The sequence below is a fragment of the Podarcis gaigeae genome (genome assembly GCF_964106915.1).
Source record: "Podarcis gaigeae genome assembly, chromosome: W".
In the NCBI taxonomy this organism is placed as follows: domain Eukaryota; kingdom Metazoa; phylum Chordata; class Lepidosauria; order Squamata; family Lacertidae; genus Podarcis; species Podarcis gaigeae.
This window is the reverse complement of record NC_139695.1, coordinates 23,010,420-23,030,267: the sequence shown is the minus strand read 5'-3', so window position 1 is coordinate 23,030,267 and position 19,848 is coordinate 23,010,420. Positions and strand designations below refer to the sequence as shown.

Below are 19,848 nucleotides of genomic sequence, written 5' to 3'. Positions count from 1 at the left end.
TTCAAAACTTTGGCCTACCCCCATCCCCTGTAGGTTCTTTTTCATAAAACTCCAAGAGATGTTGTATGTTCTTTCCTTCCACTTCTAAATTTGTAATGGTGTTTAATCTTTGTCTTTTTTTCATTTGCCAAGCCAGCAGTTTCCCACATTTATTCGCTGATTCAAATGTCTTTTGTCTCATTTGTTTAATTTTCCATTCTATTTCCTGATTCATCAATTCCATGTATTGTACTTGATATAATTTTATTTCTCTCAGGATCTCCTGCGACTTTGGTTTTGCTCTCAGTTTCTTCTCCCCTTCTTTTCTTTTCTCCAAGATTTTATCTTTTTTCTCATTTTGGCTTCTCTTCTTTATTGCATTCTGTTGTATCAAAAACCCTCTCATAACAGCTTTGCTTGCGTCCCAGATTACTCTTTTTTCAACATTGGTGTTCATGTTTATTTCAAAATAGTCTCTCAAATTTTTTTGGGCCTTTTTATACACTTCATCTCTAAATAAGGTGTCATTCATCCTCCATCTAAAGGAACCAGTTGTTATTTGTTTCATCTCCATCCTTACAGCATTATGGTCGGAGCAGGTTTTTGGGCAGATTTCCACTTTCTTTATTTTTGGTGCCATTCCTCTAGTTATCCATATTTGGTCAATTCTAGTCCATGTCATCTTGGCTTCAGAGAAGAAGGTTCCCTCTCTCCCCAGAGGGTTCTTTGTTCTCCAAATGTCAATCAAGTCCATATTGTCAGTCAATTCAAAAAAAGTTTTTGGTAGTCTACCATCTTTGGTGACTACCTGTCTTTGTGCCTTGTCCATGTTTGTAGATACTACTCCGTTCATATCCCCCATCAAAATTAAATTATAGTCCAAATAATCCAGTAAAGTCTCATGCAACTTCTTGAAGAATTCAGATTTCCCCTCATTTGGTGCATAAATTCCTACAATCAAAAATTTCTCTCCTTGAACTTGAATTTCAATTGCCAAAAATCTTCCTTGCTCATCTTTAAAGATTAATTTCGGTAATAATCTCTCCTTTGCATATATCACAACTCCTCTTTTTTTTTACTTTATCAGATGAAATAAATTCTTGTCCCAATCTCTTATTAATAAGTATTTTCCTGTGTAGCCTCATTACATGTGTTTCTTGTAGACAAATCAAGTCCAATTGTTCCTTTTTTAGTATATGAAAAACACTTTTTCTCTTCCGAGGGGAGTTAAGACCATTACAATTCCAACTAAGAAGTTGCAGAGCCAACTTCACTTTACCTCCAACTGCTCCAAGTAACTGTTCTTGTTCTGTTGGTGGTGTCTCTTTCACTGGACTGTGCAGTCCAAAAGATAAGTTTGCTATATCAAGTATTCCTTTTTCTGGTGCTCTTGGGTCTTCTCCGGATTCCACTTCTTTTTGTAGGTCTTCTTCGTGATCTTTCAAAAATCTGTCTTTGTCGTTAACTGCTCTTATTTTTATCTTTCTTTCTTTTTTTTAATAAATATTTATTAGGGGTTTTTTTATAAAAGAGATACACAGATAATAAACAACATTACTTATATCATAACAAAATTTGATAACTTCTTTGGACTTCCTCACGTCTCCTGCTCCCACTTACATCGTTAAAAAGTTTTTTCAAACAAATTATCATCTTGTTTACAATCTTATATCCACTCATTTAAATATAATCTAGCAATTCTCCAAAAGGTTTATGTTTTCCTTAATCTCACTTATCATCAAATTCCAGTCTAATTTGGTGGTGGCCAATTGTTTATGATCAAGCATCCTTCTTAACATTCAACCAAATTACAATATTTTTGTAAATAAATCTTAAATTTCTTCCAATCTTCTTCAATCCTTTCTTCCCCCAGGTCTCGGATTCTGCCAGTCATCTCCGCCAATTGCATATAGTCCATCAGCTGCATCTGCCACTCTTCCAGTGTGGGTAGATCTTGAGTTTTCCAGTTCTTAGCGATGAGTATCCTTGCTGCCGTTGTTGCATACATAAAAAATGTTCGGTTCTTCTTTAACACCTTCTGGCCGACAATACCCAGGAGGAAGGCCTCTGGTTTCTTAGTGAAGGTATGCCTAAATACCTTTTTCAACTCATTATATATCATTTCCCAGAAGGCCTTCACTTTAGGGCAAGTCCACCAGAGGTGAAAGAATGTTCCTTCATTTTCTTTACATTTCCAACATTTATTATCAGACAAATGGTATATTTTGGCAAGTTTAACTGGGGTCATGTACCATCTGTATATCATTTTCATTACGTTTTCCTTCAGAGCATTACATGCAGTGAAGTTCAGCCCAGTGGTCCACAACCTTTCCCAGTCCTCAAACATAATGTTATGCCCAATGTCCTGTGCCCACTTTATCATAGCCGATTTAACCATTTCATCTTGTGTGTTCCATTTTAGCAGCAAGTTATACATTCTTGATAATACCTTAGTCTTTGGTTCTAACAATTCTGTTTCCAACTTCGATTTCTCCACCTGGAACCCTAACTTTTTGTCATTTTTAAAAACTTCTTTAATCTGAGCGTAGTGTAACCAGTCTCGCACTTTATCCTTCATTTTCTCCAAACTCTGCAGTTTCCAATTGTCTCCATCTTTTTCTAGTATTTCCCAATATTTTGGCCATTTGGCCTCCATATTGGGTCTTTTTCGGGCCTTAGCTTCCAGAGGTGAAAGCCACCTTGGAGTTTTGTTTTCCAATAAGTCTTTGTATTTTGTCCAGACATTAAATACTGCTTTCCTGACAATATGGCTCTTAAAGGCCCTATTGATCTTAACCTTGTCATACCATAAGTATGCATGCCAACCAAAAGCATTGTTAAAACCTTCCAGATCCAATACATCAGTGTCTTCGAGAAGTAGCCAGTCTTTTAGCCAGCAGAAAGCTGCGGCTTCATAGTACAGCTTTAAGTCTGGCAGGGCAAAGCCCCCTCTTTCTTTCGCATCAGTTAATATCTTAAACTTAATTCTGGGCTTTTTGCCCTGCCAGACAAATTTAGAAATATCTCTCTGCCACTTCCGGAAGCACTCCGTCTTGTCCACAATTTGCAATGTTTGAAACAAAAACAACATCTTTGGCAATACATTCATCTTAATAGCAGCAATTCGGCCTAATAGAGAAAGCTTCAATTTTGTCCAACTGTCCAAGTCTCTCTTAATTTCAGACCAACATTTTTCATAATTATCCTTAAATAGACTCAGATTTTTTGCTGTTATGTTTACCCCTAGGTACTTTACTTTTTTAACCATAGTTAATTCTGTTTCTCTCTGAAACCGTTCTGACTCTGTATCTGTCAAGTTTTTCCCCAACACCTTAGTTTTCTGTTTATTTAGTTTAAATCCCGCCACCCGACCAAAGTCTTGAATCAATTGTAATACTCTTTTCGTACTAGATTCTGGCTCCTGCAGGGTCAAAACTAGGTCATCTGCAAAAGCTTTAAGTTTATATTGTTTCGCTCCGACCTGAATCCCTTGCACCAACCGGTCCCCTCTGATCATATTCAAGAGCACCTCCAGAACCGAAATAAATAACAGAGGGGAAATCGGGCAGCCTTGTCGTGTTCCTTTTTCAATTTTAAACTCTTCTGTAACCACATTGTTAACTATCAGTTTTGCCTTTTGTTCTGAATATATTGCATCAATCCCATTCTCAAAACCCCGTCCCACTCCCATTTCTTTTAAATTTCCCTTCATAAATTTCCAAGAGATATTATCAAAGGCCTTCTCCGCGTCTATAAAGATTAACACTGCTTTTGTATTTATGTCTGTTTGCAAAAGTTCCAAAATGTCAATAATGTTCCTTGTGTTAGCAAACATTTGTCTACCTGGGAGAAAGCCTGCCTGGTCTTTATGAATTACTTCATTTAAAACTCTTTTAAGTCTGCTTGCCAAAACGTCAGCAAATATTTTGTAATCCACATTTAAAAGGGAGATGGGACGATAGTTCTTGAGTTGTGTCTTTTCAGTTTCTGATTTTGGTATCAATGTGATAAAAGCTTCTTTCCACGATTCCGGCGCCTTCTTTCCCTCCATAATTTCATTACTGACCTCCATCAATGGTTGTATCAAATAGTCTCTTAATGTCTTATAATACTTGGAGGTCAGGCCATCTGGCCCTGGAGATTTGCCCAATTTCATGTTCTGAATGGCTTGTTCGATCTCTTGTCGTGTTATTTTGCTGTTCAAGAGTGATCTGTTTTCTTGTGGCAGTTTTTTAAGTCCATTTTTTCCCAAAAATTGTTTAATCTCAGCCTCATCCTGCGGCCCTTGAGTGTATAATTTTTTGAAATATTTCTGAAAACACTTTCTAATCTCCACGGGGTTCTGAATGTTTCTTCCTTCAATTTCCAGGTTTGTGACTATATTTAATTTTTGTCTCTTCTTCAACTGCCAAGCCAGCAGTTTCCCACATTTGTTTGCCGATTCAAAAGTTTTTTGTTTCATTAATTTAATCTTCCACTCTATTTCCTGGTTTATCAGTTTAGAATATTGTGCCTGATGGAGTTTAATTTCTCTCAGAATCGGCTGTGACTTTGGATTTAATCTTAACTTCTTCTCTAACTCTTTAATTTTCTCCAAGATCTTGTCTTTCCTCTCATTTTGTGTTCTTTTCTTTACGGCATTCTGTTGTATCAAGAACCCCCTCATCACGGCTTTGCTTGCGTCCCAAATAATTCTTTTTTCCACCATAGTGTTCATATTTATCTCAAAGTAGTCCTTCAAAACTTTTTGGGCCTTCTTAATGATCTCCTGATCTCTAAACAAATTGTCATTCATCTTCCATCTAAAGGAACCGGCTGGTAATAATGTCATGTCCATTTTCAGTGCATTATGGTCGGAGCAGGTCTTTGGGCAGATTTCCACTTTCCTGACCTTGGGTGCCAGACCTCTAGTTATCCATATTTGGTCGATTCTTGTCCAAGTCAGCTGAGCTTCAGAGAAAAATGTTCCTTCTTTTCCCAAGGGGTTCTTCGTTCTCCAGATGTCAATCCAATCCATATTGTCTGTCATTTCAAAGAAGGTCTTTGGTAGTCTGCCATCTTTCGTGACATTTTGGCTTTGTGACTTATCCATGTTAGTTGATACGACCCCATTCATATCTCCCATCATAATGATGTTGTCATAGTCCAGATACTCCAGCATAGTCTCATGCAGCTTCTTATAAAATTCCGATTTCCCTTCATTTGGTGCATAAATTCCTAATAGCAAAATCTTCTCTCCTTGATGTTGTATTTCGATTGCCAAAATTCTTCCATGTTCATCTTTGAATAAAAATTTAGGTGACAGGCTCTCTTTTGCATATATCACCACGCCTCTCTTCTTTACTGTGTCTGAAGATATAAATTCCTGACCAAGTCTTTTGTTTATTAACACTTTTCTATGGAGCCTAGTCACATGTGTTTCTTGTAAGCAAATAATGTCCAATTGTTCCTTTTTTAATATATGAAAAAATTTCCTCCTTTTTTCCGGAATATTACAGCCATTTATATTCCAACTCAAAAGTTGCAGAGACATCCTGAATAAATCTAGTTATTTTTCTGGGGGTGGTACCTTATTCACTGGGTCTTCAGAATCCAAAGGTGCAGGTGCCTCTGGTGCTCCAGGCCCCGAGGGTAGTCCGAGTCCTTTTTGAAGGTCCTCTCCGTACGCGTTCAGAAATTTATCTCTGTCTTCCAATGTTCTAATTTTAATCTTCTTCCCTCTAAAAGTAAAAGATAATCCTTGAGGAAAGTCCCACCTGAAGATGATTGAATTACTCCTCAACAGTCTTGCTAGTTCCAAGTACTCAGATCTAAGATCCAAAAGTTGTTTAGGAATGTCCTTGTAAATTTCAATTCTTTTGTCCAAAATGTCCAGTGACTTTCCGTAATGCAGGCCCAAAATCTTGTCCCTTTCCTCCTTTGATCTCAATGTTATCAAACAATCTCTTGGTTTGTCTTTCTTTATAAGTCTTCCAAGCCTGAAAGCTGATACAATTTTAAAGTCTTTTTCCTCTAAGTTCCAGGACTTGGAAAATATTTTGGTCAGAAACTCAGCTAAGTTGTCTTCTTCCACTTCTGGTACCGACCTTATCCTTAAGTTAGTCTCCCTGTTCCGCAATTCAATCATAGAAAGGTAGGTCTGGTGTTCACCTACTTGTTTACTGAGTGGTCTTACCTCTTTTTCTAACTTTCCAAGTCTTTGGCTGGTATCCTCAGCCAGTTTCCGATTTTCACCTGCAGCCTCCTTCAATTCTCCAATTGCTTGTACATTCTGTGCCACTTGTCCAGTTAATCTATTTAAACATTCTGTGTTTTGGTCAATTTTAAATGTTTGCTCATCGGCTTTTTTATCCAAAGATTTCACTCTCTTATCCAAAGATTCCAATTTTTCATAGATTTTCTCTAAAATAGAAACAGTTGCTCCTGAGGCCATATCTTCCAATTGTAGTTCCTCAGTTTCTCCTTCCCCTGCCCGTGGCAGAGAAGCAGCTTCTTCCTCAGAAAGCAAAATAGGCACAGACGATCTACGTGACTGTAAGGCTGAGGCTAAGGTTGTTTGTCTAGTTCTTACTCTAGGCTCCTTTTCTTTAGGCTCCTTTTTTCTTGCACCACTCATTCCAAAGTTATCTAAAAGTCAAGGTCAAGCTGAGTTATTCCCATGAGAAAGAGACGGCCCAGATGGTGACAGTCAAACAGGAGGCCGGGAAAGAGAAAGTAAAACAATGCCACTGCTGTAAATCCCAGTACCTCTAGGGGGAACTTAAAATGTCTTTCGGGAAGAGATCAGTTCCAGTAAAGTTCATAAAATCAGAATTGATGTCCAGGAACCTTCAAATAATAAGTTTTAGCAGAGTTGGTATTAAAAGAACACAATGTCTCAAACAGTGCTTGCTGGTATTCCAAATGGTGCCTCAAAGTAACAAATCCAAACCCCCTCAGATTGTTTCCAAGTTTATATTCAAAATATCCAGATCTGCAGACTGACTGCTACAGTTACTCAAGCAGTTCCAGCACCTGGGTTTCTTACTTAAATTGTAATTCCAATAGAAGAAGATATCACAGTCCAAATCAAAAACATAAAATCCAATGCTTACAGTCCTTATTCTGCTTCAAATGAAATTAAGTGGGTGCTCAGATCCATTAGGTTAAAAGTTCACTCTATGCCTCCACTCCTCCTGCTCTTTGCTTTGAAGTTCAGTAGCAGCGGAAGACGGACTTCCTTTTTTTTCGTCACTCCGCTTTCAGCCAAATTCAGTAACTTTTAAGTCTTTAGATTTTTTTAAAAGTCCTTATTACTCACGGGTTGTTGCTTTCCGGAACAAAAATTTCAGGAAGAAAGGTCAGCGCTCACCGGCAACAGCTACGCGGCTTCGCTCCGTTGATTGCGGAACGACCCTCAGCGCCGCTACCCCCTCCGCGATCAGGAGCCCCTTACGGGGTTCCTTCAACGTTTTGGGGGCCGCTCCTGGCGCCCGCCGGGTCCCAAGACCACAGGCTTCTGCCGCCTGTGGTTTTCCGATGTGGGTCTCCGCTTCGCCGTAGCGGACGACCCGTTTTCAGCGGAGCTTCCCTCTCCCGATTAGAAGAGGGCAGCCATTACCGTTCGCGCCGCCTCCGGAAGTCTCTTATTTTTATCTTTCTTCCTTTATATTTAAAAGATAGGCCTTGGGGAATTTCCCACCTAAAGAGAATTCCGTTTCTTCTCAACAGGGCAACTAAGTCTCCGTAATTGGTCCTTAAGTCCAGAAGATGTTTTGGAATGTCCTTAAAAATCTCCACAGTCGGATCTTCAATTTCCAAAGTTCTTTGATAGTGCAGGTTCAAAATTTTATCTCTCTCCTCTTTTGTTCGGAAGGTGATCAAACAGTCTCTTACTTTATTCCTCCTTTGTCCTTTGCCGAGTCTAAATGCACTCACTATCTTAAATTCTTCCTTCCCTAAATCCTGTTGCCCAAAATCTGTAAATTCCTGTGTAAGAAAGTCAGCCAGATTATCTTTCTCACTTTCTGGTACCGCCCTGATTCTTAAATTTCTTTCTTTGTCTCTTAATTCAATCATAGAAAGTGTCAGGCCATGGTCCTCCAATTTTCTGTATACTGGTGGTATCTTCTCTTGAGTAGCAGTTGCAATTTCCTTTGCTTCTTCAGCTACCTTTCGGGTCGAAGCAGATTCCTGTAATAGTTTTTCGATAGACTGTGTATTGGAGTTCACCTTCTGTCCCAAGTTATTAATACTTGTAGTGTTCAAGTCAATTTTGGCTGATGCTTCAGTTACTTGTTTATTTGTCTCAGCTACTTGCTTAGCTAAATTTTCCAAAGATTCATTGATTTTTTCAAGTGCCTGTGCCAAAACGTCTTCAGACGACATAACTTTTGTTTTAGCCTGTGAAGGTGCAGCCCCTGATGTGCCAGATGCTCCAGATGTCGAAGCCCTTCGCTGGTGTGCAGTATCAGTTCGGTATTGTCTGCCAGACCTCGTAGTCCTGTGCCAACTCTAACTTTCCTCTCTCATTTGCCATAACACTCTCATGAGAATCCAAGGTCACTCCCACGGCTGAAAAAGATAAAATAATAATAATAATAATAATAATAATAATAATAATAATAATTTATTATTTGTACCCCGCCCATCTCTGGGCGGCTTCTAACAAAGATGAAAGATACACTAAAATATCACATATTAAAAACTTCCCTGAACAGGGCTGCCTTCAGATGTCTTCTGAATGTCAGGTAGATGTTTATCGCTTTGACATCTGATGGGAGGGCGTTCCACAGGGCGGGCGCCACTACCGAGAAGGCCCTCTGCCTGGTTCCCTGTAACTTGGCCTCTTTCAGTGAGGGAACCGCCAGAAGGCCCTCGGAGCTGGACCTCAGCATCCGGGCAGAACGATGGGGGAGGAGACGCTCCTTCAGATATACTGGACCGAAGCCGTTTAGGGCTTTAAAGGTCAGCACCAACACTTTGAATTGTGCTCAGAAACGTACTGGGAGCCAATGTAGGTCTTTCAAGACCGGTGTTATATGGTCTCGGCGGCCGCTCCCAGTCACCAGTCTAGCTGCCGCATTCTGGATTAGTTGTAGTTTCCGGGTCACCTTCAAAGGTAGCCCCACATAGAGCGCATTGCAGTAGTCCAAGCGGGAGATAACCAGAGCATGTACCACTCTGGCGAGACAGTCTGCAGGCAGATAGGGTCTCAGCCTACGTACCAGATGGAGCTGGTAAACAGCTGCCCTGGATACAGATTTGACCTGTGCCTCCATGGACAGCTGTGAGTCCAAAATGACTCCCAGGCTGTGCCCCTGGTCCTTCAAGGGCACAGTTACCCCATTCAGGACCAGGGAATCCTCCACACCTGCCCGCCTCCTGTCCTGTTTTGAAAGGGAATTTTCCTGTAGCCCAGTTGTTGTTGCAACAATGACAGTACTCCTCTAGGGGGACACAGTTGCATTCCAAAGTTTGCAACTTTCTTGAAACAAATATAGTCCTTTTAAGTCCCCCAACTCCCTTAAAAACAACAGTTTCAATGTAATTCAACGTTACTTTAAAGTCAGAAGAAATCCGGAAACACTGTAACTCTCTCGCAGAAGTTCTTAAGTTGCCGACAGGCTTTCCACTGGCCGGCTTTTCCTGTCTGGGGGCAGCCCATTCCCAGGTTTTAGGCAGCGGATATTAACTTTCTTTCCCCCCTTTTCTTGCAGGTATATATTCTCAGCTCTTTTCCCCTCCACTCCTGCAGTCTGGAGGGGCATCATCTTTCTTGATGTTAGGATTTACGTCTTTCTAAAGTCTTTCAAAGTTTCCGCTTTACAGTCTCTTTGCTTTGATCTATTTACAAGCAGGGAAGGCAGACTTCCTGTTTGTACCTTCCCCTTTCGGTGTCGAATTTACTCAAATTTTTCAATGTAAACCTACTCACGGGTAGTTGCTTTTAAGTCCAATTGTCCCAGGAAAAAGTCAGCGCTCTCCGATAACAGCTGTGCGGCTTCACTCCGCGGAAGAAGCAGTCGACTCTCAGCACCGCGCCTCACCCCCGTCCTGCTCCGGAGCCCTTAAAAGGGTTCCTTGGCCACTTGGGGGGGCGCAAATGGTGCCCGCCGAGTCCCCACGTTCGCAGGCCTCCCCCGCCTACGATTTTTGAAGGGTCCCCGCTTTGCCGCAGCAGCAAGACCCGATCCTGCGGAGCTGATCCCTCCGAGACTCAGAGGGAATCCGCCATTAATCGTTGGCGCTGACCCGGAAAACTTTAATAAATATTCTTGAAAAAAAATAAAAATGAAATAAATAAATAAATAAATAAATAAATAATAACAATAATGTTCATTGAAATGTCATTGAAATGACGAAGGAGACATAAGGTCTCAGGGACAAAGGTTACAGACAGGACACCGCAGACTGCTGAGACCGCAAAAGGTCAGACAGAGGGAACGATGTTCCAGACAGCCATGGCTTTGTCTGTGAGGGGGAGTATGCTACGCACCCCAGGGTCACGCGTGCAGGCAGACTGTGGCTGCCTGCTGGTGGGGAGTGTGCTCCCTCCGGACCCCACTGCCCACTCCGCGATTATCCCTACAGTAGTCAACTGAGTTTTACTGAGAAGAGATGCATCAAAATCAACACAGCCACGTAATTTGTGCCCATCAATTTAAATAGGTCTGCTGTGGAAAGGACTGATGTTGACTACAACCCTGATGTTTTCTGATTATTTTATAGAGCGTTTCCCTCAATACCAAAAAATGGAGGCAGAGACAATTTACTGAATTTCAAAACCACCGAAGCTTTATTGAATGGGCACCTCAGCTTTAAGTTCTGGGCACCACAGTTCAAGAAGGACACTGACAAACTGGAACGTGTCCAGAGGAGGGCAACCAAAATGGTCAAAGGCCTGGAAACGATGCCTTATGAGGAACGGCTAAGGGAGCTGGGCATGTTTAGCCTGGAGAAGAGGAGGTTAAGGGGTGATAGGATAGCCATGTTCAAATATATAAAAGGATGTCACATAGAGGAGGGAGAAAGGTTGTTTTCTGCTGCTCCAGAGAAGCGGACACGGAGCAATGGATCCAAACTACAAGAAAGAAGATTCCACCTAAACATTAGGAAGAACTTCCTGACAGTAAGAGCTGTTCGACAGTGGAATTTGCTGCCAAGGAGTGTGGTGGAGTCTCCTTCTTTGGAGGTCTTTAAGCAGAGGCTTGACAACCATATGTCAGGAGTGCTCTGATGGTGTTTCCTGCTTGGCAGGGGGTTGGACTCGATGGCCCTTGTGGTCTCTTCCAACTCTATGATTCTATGATTCTATGAATGAACAAATCAATTTATTACAGCCACAAACCAGAACATGGACTTATACAGAGATAGAGAACATGTAGAAGAAGAAGAAGAAGAGTTTGGATTTGATATCCCGCTTTATCACTACCCCAAGATGTCTCAAAGTGGCTAACATTCTCCTCCCCCCCCCCCAACAAACACTCTGTGAGGTGAGTGGGGCTGAGAGACTTCAGAGAAGTGTGACTGGCCCAAGGTCACCCAGCAGCTGCATGTGGAGGAGCGGAGACGCGAAGCCGGTTCCCCAGATTACGAGACTACCGCTCTTAACCACTACACCACACTGGCTTTTATATATATGTATGTTAAAATCAAAATCTATAAGCTAGAACACAGTAAAGAATACAGATGTGAAACTATTAAAATGTGTAGTTTAAGACCTTATTATAACTAAGACAGGTAAAATAATTATTACTCTTTATAGTATTCATTGCTATGAGGCTTCTTGAAGCAATTCAGAATACAATCAACATTAGCAGAACACTTTCCTTTACAAGGACAACTTAAAAAGCAACAATTTAAAAGCAATAAAAAAGGAATATTGCATAGGAAAGAATTCTAAAACAACAGCAATGATCACAATTAGCAACAACACACAATGAAACAGCAAGCAAAACTTGCCACTCCATCATCGCTGAGCCTTGAAACTTGTGTCTTCTCCCCATAATCGAAACTGACATCAAGTCTTATGTCATCTGGAAGAGAATGAAGGAGAAGAGAGATGAATTTCTGCCACATTTACTGATTCACCAAATTGACCTGGCCCCCATTCCACCCCATTTACAAGGAGGCTTCCAGGGCTGCGGTTCTATTTATGGATCCTGTCTTTGGTGGCAACGACTCCTTCCAAGCCTGCAGTTTGGCCATCTTTGTGCTGTGGCAGGATTTCACAGATACATGACCCAGGAGGTCTGCATCAAGCAAGGATGCTGCAGCTACTGAGTGGGCTCTCCTTAGTCTGGAAAGTGCGTCCCATGTCCCCAGGCTGTGGGTGTTACCTTCTTTGGGGCAGACGTGAGCCAGCTCCAGAGGGACGAGAGCATGCTGTAGAGAAAATAAAAGACTGCACTGGATCAGATGACTGATCTGATCCTAAACCCTCCCCCCCCCCAATAATGGGTGCAAGAGAACATGGAAGCAGACCCAAGCCAGGGAAGACTTGCTTCCATCATGGGATGAGTGAGTTCTATTGCCTGGCCCCAAGGTGGAAGTGTAAGATCAAGGAAGAGGGCAGGAAATGTCTCCAGCCTGGTCCGGCATCCCAGGGACACACATTGTGTTGTGCGCCTGATACCAGACTGTGATTCCTCCTGTGGGAATCCTTTCACAAGCCACTCTGGGAGCCTCTTGGGGCTGTTAAAGTGCCAAAGGTGAGAGACTTACCTTCAGGCAACTGAGCCTTCTTGCATAGGACATCAGCCAGCTAATGCCACTGGCTGCCAGTTGCCTCTCCGCTGCAATCACACTTGTTGTGTAACCTCTCAGTTCCTGTGGGAGGAAAAGGGACCTCAGAATCAGGAGGCTGGTCTGGGGGAAACAGGCAGACCACTGTGAAGCCGTTTACACTCTCAGAGAGAGATCCGTTTCTGTTCTAAAATGGCAATGTCCTCCAGCCCCAAATTGTAGCTCTGCATCCAAGGCCCTCCTTTGGCTGTCTGGGCAAGTGGGCCTTTGCTGGCTGGTCCATGTGGCCAGCTTGCCTTACAAGAGGGGAAGGGCCCAAGAGGTGCACTGCTAGGTGGCGGCTTCTCCATGAAAGCTTTCTAGGTCCAACAGCCACTGAGGCCATCAAGATACTTACATTCATCAGCAAGTTCAGGGTCTTAGTGCTTGGGGCCTCCCAGAGGAGGCCTCCCAGCACCAGAGTATAACGTTCCTCTAACTCCTGCAGGCAATGGCAATGAGGGAGAGGATGCGCCAAGCAGGGGAAAGAGATGCTTAAAGCGTGTGAAGAAGAAACAACAACTACAGAAGTCAAATTTCAAGGCTAACAACTTGTCGGGCTCAGTTTTGACCTCAATGACTGCCGCAAAGGCTGCATGCACAATCAGGCTGTGGAGCTTCAGTGGTAATTTGGGCTTCATGAGGCTGGAGAGAAGGAGGGAAACCTTTTTAGACTCTGTCTCCTTGGAGTCTTCCTCATATTGAGGGGGCGGGCGGGGGGAGCATCAAATACATGTCATTCTCTTGAACTTCTAGTGAATGCATGTGTTAGTTTAAACCACTTTTGACAATCAAGCAGCGTATAGATTTTACAGGGTAAAAATGAATAAAGGTAAAATTAAAATAAACACACGAGGGCACTGTTTATGCGGCAGTCTACCTGGCACTTGGTTGCAAGCCTCTAGGTCTTAGTTAATCCCACCCCTAAAAGCTGAGCTATTTCGCAGTCATCTCTAGACAATATAGCTTCTATTTTCTCTCTCACATCTCCACTCATCCTGTAAATAGTTGCTGCATGAATAAAGCTTTTTGAACGCAAGAAACCCAAGAAATTGTAAGCAATTCTTCCAATCGAATTCACTGCAGTGGCAAGGTCTGGTAACACCTTTCCACATTCTGCTCCCCCCCCCCCCGCCAGCTCCTCATCAAGCTCAAAAAACCCGGTATACCTCAGTTGGTAAAGGGCTTCCAGTGCCGTAGCAAGGACCAATTCAGGCTGCGTAAAGCACGCAATCCGTCCCATGAGATCCTGATAGAGAACAGAGGGCGGAGGGGGGAAACGTCAGTTCCCTACGGACATCAGGTGGATTCCTCCAACCCCAAACTCAGTGCAGGAACTGGCAATGTAATGCCAAATGCCTGCACAACCCTTCTCTTGGCCAGACCCTGCTAGGCCTTCCTTCTGCCCAGCACCCGCCCCCCCAATCCCATCCCCAGCTCTCCTGCCCACCTCACCCCTGGATACCTCATGCAACCTCTCACTCACCGCAATTGCCTTGATGGCCATCTTCTTGGAGTACCTCAACCTGTCCTTTTCTCTCTGGCAGGCCTCCGAGCAAGTGGCCAGCACGCAGGAGAGGAACATCTCATCCTTCTCCAGTTGCTGAAATGGCAAGAGTCAGGCTGTCCGTTCATGGCAGGAGGGCTTCTCTGCATCTGAGACTGCACTGCCAAAATGGGGGTACAAACTGCACTGGTGGATGGGTGGGGGGTGGGGGGTGAGGGATTTCGTATGCACTGTGCTGTTTTCACAAATACTAACCACAGGCGATGCCCAGACCCTGCCAGTCTCTGAACCATCTGCAACAAGAGAAGCAGGAAAGGACATGGGGGCAGGTTAGTTAATTTCTACTTATTTTCCACAGTTGAGGATTAGAGCATTAAGGCCACCCCTCCTTACGCTCCAAAATGAAAAGGAAGCATTTGCTCACGTAGGCCCCCAGCAACCCTGGACTTCTGGGGGACTTTGCGGGTCCTCTTCTTCTTGCGGGCTGCCATGTCCCTCAGTCGCCTGAACCTAGAAGAGAAGGAGAGGGGCAGACCTTGTTGTTGTTGTTGTTATTGTTGTTGTTGTTGTTATACCGCCCTATACCCACAGGTCTCAGTTACAACCAGTGCTTTTTTCTGGGGGGGATGCAGGGGTACGCACACCCCGAAACATTTTGTGAATCTTTGCACTTTTGTCCATTTACTGTACTGCATTTATTTCCCCCGATTTGAACTATAAAATGGTGATTTTCTTGAGTCAAAATGAGAGTACCTCAAACATTTTTTAATAGAAAAAAAGCACTGGTTACAACATAAAAATTGCAATATAGAAACACAAAATGCATAATAAAGGTGAAAAACAACCCAGTAAAGCCCCCTCCCCAACACATTTCAAAACCTGTGACAGAAGCCTACAACCAAAATGGTGTGTGTAAGAGAAGACACGGAGTCTTTGCAGCATAGCCATAACACAAATACGGGTGGCCTAACAGTTGCAGGCGGAGCCGTGTCATTTCACACACTACTTCGGCTGCAGGACATCGTATCAACAAGGAAAGGAGCATTTGGTGTTGTTGCATCTCCTCAGGTATTTGTTGATTTGTCGCCATGAGGGGTTGTAGTTGTGGAGGTATAGTTTGATGAGGTTTCTGGTTATTTGTACCCTAGGTGCCCACTCACACACAAAAACAAATCTCCCTGCAGCCAACCAAAGACCACCAACCACACCCTAGGTCACCCCCCAACCTCTCTCACCACCAAGGAAATGCAACAAGGGAATAGTAAGTGAACCCACACAAGTGATGCTGACACAAAACCCCACACATACAGGGGAAACTCGGGAAATTAGAATATCGTGGAAAAGTTCATTTATTTCAGTAATTGAACTTAAAAAAGGTGAAACTAATATATGAGATAGACTCATGACATGCAAAGAGAGATATGTCAAGCCTTTATTTGTTATAATTGTGACGATTATGGGGTACAGCTGATAAAAAACCCAAATTAACAATCCCATAAAATTAGAATATTGTGAAAAGGTGCAGTAGCTATTCGATCCATAACACCTGCAATGGGTTCAGTAGGAAGCACAATCATGGGGAAGGCTGCTGACCTGACAGTTGTGCAGAAAGCCATCATTGAGACCCTGCATAAGGAGGGAAAGCCTCAAAGGGTAATTGCAGAAGAAGTTGGATGTTCCCAAAGTGCTGTATTAAAGCACATTAATGGAAAGTTATGCGGAAGGGGAAAGTGTGGAAGAAAAAGCTGCACAAGCAGCAGAGATGACCACAGCCTGGACAGGATTGTCAGGAAAAGACCATTCAAATGTGTTGGGGACTTTCACAAGGAGTGGACTGAAGCTGGAGTTAGTGCATCAAGAGCCACCACACACAGAAGGATCCTGGAGCTGGGCTTCAAATGTCATATTCCTTTTGTCAAGCCGCTCCTGAACAAGAAACAACGTCAGAAGCATCTTGCCTGGGCTAAAGGGGAAAAAAGAACTGGTCTGTTGCTCAGTGGTCCCAAGTCCTCTTTTCTGATGAGAGCAACTTTTGCATCTCATTTGGAAACCAAGGACCCAGAGTCTGGAGGAAGAATGGGGAGGCACACAATGTCAGATGCTGGAAGTTCAGTGTGAAGTGTTGATTTGGGGAGCCATGCCATCAGATGCTGTTGGTCCACTGTGCTTCATTAAGTCCAGGGTCAATGCAGCAGTCTACCAGGAGATTTTGGAGCACTTCATGCTTCCTTCTGCAGACAAGCTTTATGGGGATGCTGATTTCATTTCCCAGCAGGACTTGGCACCTGCCCACACTGCCAAAAGTACCAAAACCTGGTTCAATGCCCATGGGATTACTGTGCTTGATTGGCCAGAAAACTCGCCTGACCTGAGACTTCCGGTCGGATCGCGAGGTGGAAACAGGCGAGTTTTCCCTCAGGAGAGGGAAACCTGCTCCAAAGAGGCAAAAGGGGGTGCTACAAGGGCGCCGTAACCCCCAAAAAACTGCTGAAAGGAGATTCAGTGGATCACGATCCCAGCGCTGTCAGAAGAGCGATTCCCCCGGCCGTCAGAAGGCGGGCAGAAGGGCGGGACGCCATTGCCAGCCTCCAGGAGCGAAGCCCCGAGCCTGCCCACTGGAGCGATTGGCTTTCCAAATTAAAGAAATTGAATTGGTAACTTTAAAAAAGGATTAAAAATAACAGATTTGGATCTAATTCGATGTAGACAAGGGATAAACAGGAGGTCAACCTTGTCTGAACTCCGGAGAACACACAAAGACTATTTACAGAGCGAACGGAATCGTGAGTAAAAAACAAACGGGGGTTGTTTTTGGCAAAAGATCTATCCCCTGTGCTGATGTATAAAAACTATTTGGAACTAAGGGGGTAGAAGATATACTTTTATTTCCCCTACTTCGATTGTACTTTTTCCCTCTCATCTGAGAGATATATTAGAACGTTGAAAAAAGGATCCCGGGAGTGGAGTGCTTTACATTACTTTCGATTTCAAAAAGAACTGCGCAATGAGTTCTGAAACTCCATTTCTTATTTATTTTTACTCTCGCCTTTGAAATGATTTAGACAAGGAAGAGAAGAGTTCTTTTTAGTGACTGATTTGGTTGGACTGAGGATTACAGTGGATTTGAGCTTAGTAAAAGTACTTTATATTTTACTTTGATGGAGGGAGAAAGAAAGACCGCCCCTCTTTATTTCCTTTGTTAAAGGGAACAAAGAACCACCATTTTAAGAGACTTTAGAGAACCGGGATTTGTTTTGTTTTTTCTTTTTTCGTTCCTCTTTTCTCCTTTGTGATTACTGTCTTTTCCTGCAACAAGTAGTGGGGGTTACAACCTTCTTTCTGGGAACGTATAACACCTGTTATCGAAAGGTGAGCTTGGGACTGACTGAAGGTTGGAGATTTGAAGCTCCTGAAGATTATAACTTTGAAAGTTGGATTCTTTGTTATTGTTTTATAGTCGGAAGTGGATTACAAATATATTGGTGGAGTGGGACACAATTACAAATAACCAAACATTGGATTTGGCCATCCAAGAGGCGGGAAAAAGAAGAAGTAATTAAATATATTTAATTATATTTTTTGTTTCTATTTTAAGTGACACAAAAACACAATTGTGTTAATTAATTCGATTGGAGAGGTTTCGAGCGCCCCCTGGTGGATTTTTATTGTTATTGAAATTAAATTATATAATCAGTGAACATTTGATCAACTCCCCCTGGTGGACAAATTTAGAGGTATAACTCATTTTTTCTTTTTTTATATAGTTTTGAAATGGCGCATACACAAAAGAAAGGAGAAGGCACACCAGTAGAAAGGAAAGGTTCTAGGCAAGAATCTGATCTTAAAGGAGATTTAATTAAGATGTTTACTGAACTTAAATCTGAGCTTAAATCAGAAATACATAAAAGTGAAAAGAATATTGAGACAAAATTGGAACAAGTGGATAAAAAAATAGATGTGACGGTGGAAAAAATAGATGAAACTATTAATGAAATGAAGGGCCAGATTAAAGATATGGCAAAAAGGACACAAAATTTGGAAGAGGGGGCTAAAAAGAATAAAATGGAGATTAAAGAATTGAAGAAGGGGGAGGAAAAAAATAAAGCAGAGGTGTTAGAGGTTAACAAAACCCAGGATGAACTGTGGGATGCTATTGCAATGAATGAATTCTTGGAACTTTGAAGTGTCAGGCATAGCTCTAATGGCTTTAGCCCAAACGTAGCAGAGTTTTCCTGCACAGTGAAGAAGCTAGTTGAGGTGGAAATGACTAGTCAGCTAGACTCAGAATAACTATTTACAGGATTTATTAAAAGGAAAAAGAAACCAGCAGAGTTTCTGCATACAAAACAAAGCAAAATAAATCCTTTCTTTCTCTCTCTCTCTTAACCATACACAGCACTTCTTCTCCTAACACACCCACCTAACACAAACTGTGCTAGCATTCCTAGATAACAGAGTTGAGTGCTGGTCGTTAACCAATCAGAGTAAGTAGTTTCTAGGTCAAGCAGACCTTGGCTTTCAGCCAAGAGTAAATTGGCACTGCCTTGAGTTAATTGTGTGAAGCCAGAATCTGTAAGTTTTCATGAGAAACAATTAACAGAAACTGAACATGAATTGAGACAGAGGGAGACTAATCTGAGATTCAGATTGGTCCCAGAAACACAAGGAGAAGAAATAAAGGAAAAACTGATCAAAGAAATTGCCATTTGGATGGAGATGCAAGAAGATGTGGCAAAGACGGTACAGAATGCTTTTAGAATCAAAGTAAGGACAAATAAAGTGAAGAAATTCCCAGGAGATTGTTTGATAATATTTAAGGATAGAGAAATGAGAAATATAATTTTGCAGAAAAATAGGGAGAGAAGATTGAACATTGGTGGGAACAATATAATTATCTTTAAAGACGTACCACTTCGCTTGCTGAAAAAACGCAATCAATACCAACAGTTAGTGCAAGCTCTCAGGAAGAACAATATTGAATTTAGATGGGAGTTTCCAGAAGGACTATCGTTTGCTTACAAAGGGAAAAGACACAGAATAACAAGACCGGATAAATTTATGAGAAGATAGAAAGAATTGGGATGTGAGGAAACTACACCAATGGGAGCTGGAGCTGAAGGAGAGGACTCGCAGGATTCGGAAGAAGAGAAGGCGGAGGAAGAGGAAGAAGAGGGAAAATAAATTAAAGACTATTATTAAAAATTTAACCAGAAGACACCATGGCGCTGAAATTATGGACCTGGAATGTTAATGGGATAAATGAGGGGGGGAAACGGAATAAAATTCAACAATATTTGAAAAAGCAAAACTTGGACATTATTTGTTTACAAGAAACACATGTGATGAGAAGACACAGAAAAATTTTGATAAATAAAAAATTAGGGAACAAATTTATTTCATCGGATAAAACAGAGAAAAAGAGGAGTGGTTCTATATATTAAAAATAAAATAGAAGCCCAACAAATCTTTAAAGATGAAGAAGGCAGAATTGTGGCAGTACAAGTCAATTGGCAAGGTGAAAAAATAATAATCATTGGAGTGTATGCACCTAATGAAAACAAAATGGACTTTTTTAGAAACCTAGAAGAGAAACTATT

The 19,848-nt window shown here is 42.1% G+C and overlaps 1 long non-coding RNA gene across 1 annotated transcript in view; it reads left to right on the top strand.

Annotated features, from left to right (window-relative positions):
• LOC310835984 overlaps window positions 1–19,848 on the top strand; it is a 948,096-nt gene that overhangs the window by 32,530 nt on the left and 895,718 nt on the right. The gene's annotated exons all lie outside the window — the stretch shown is intronic.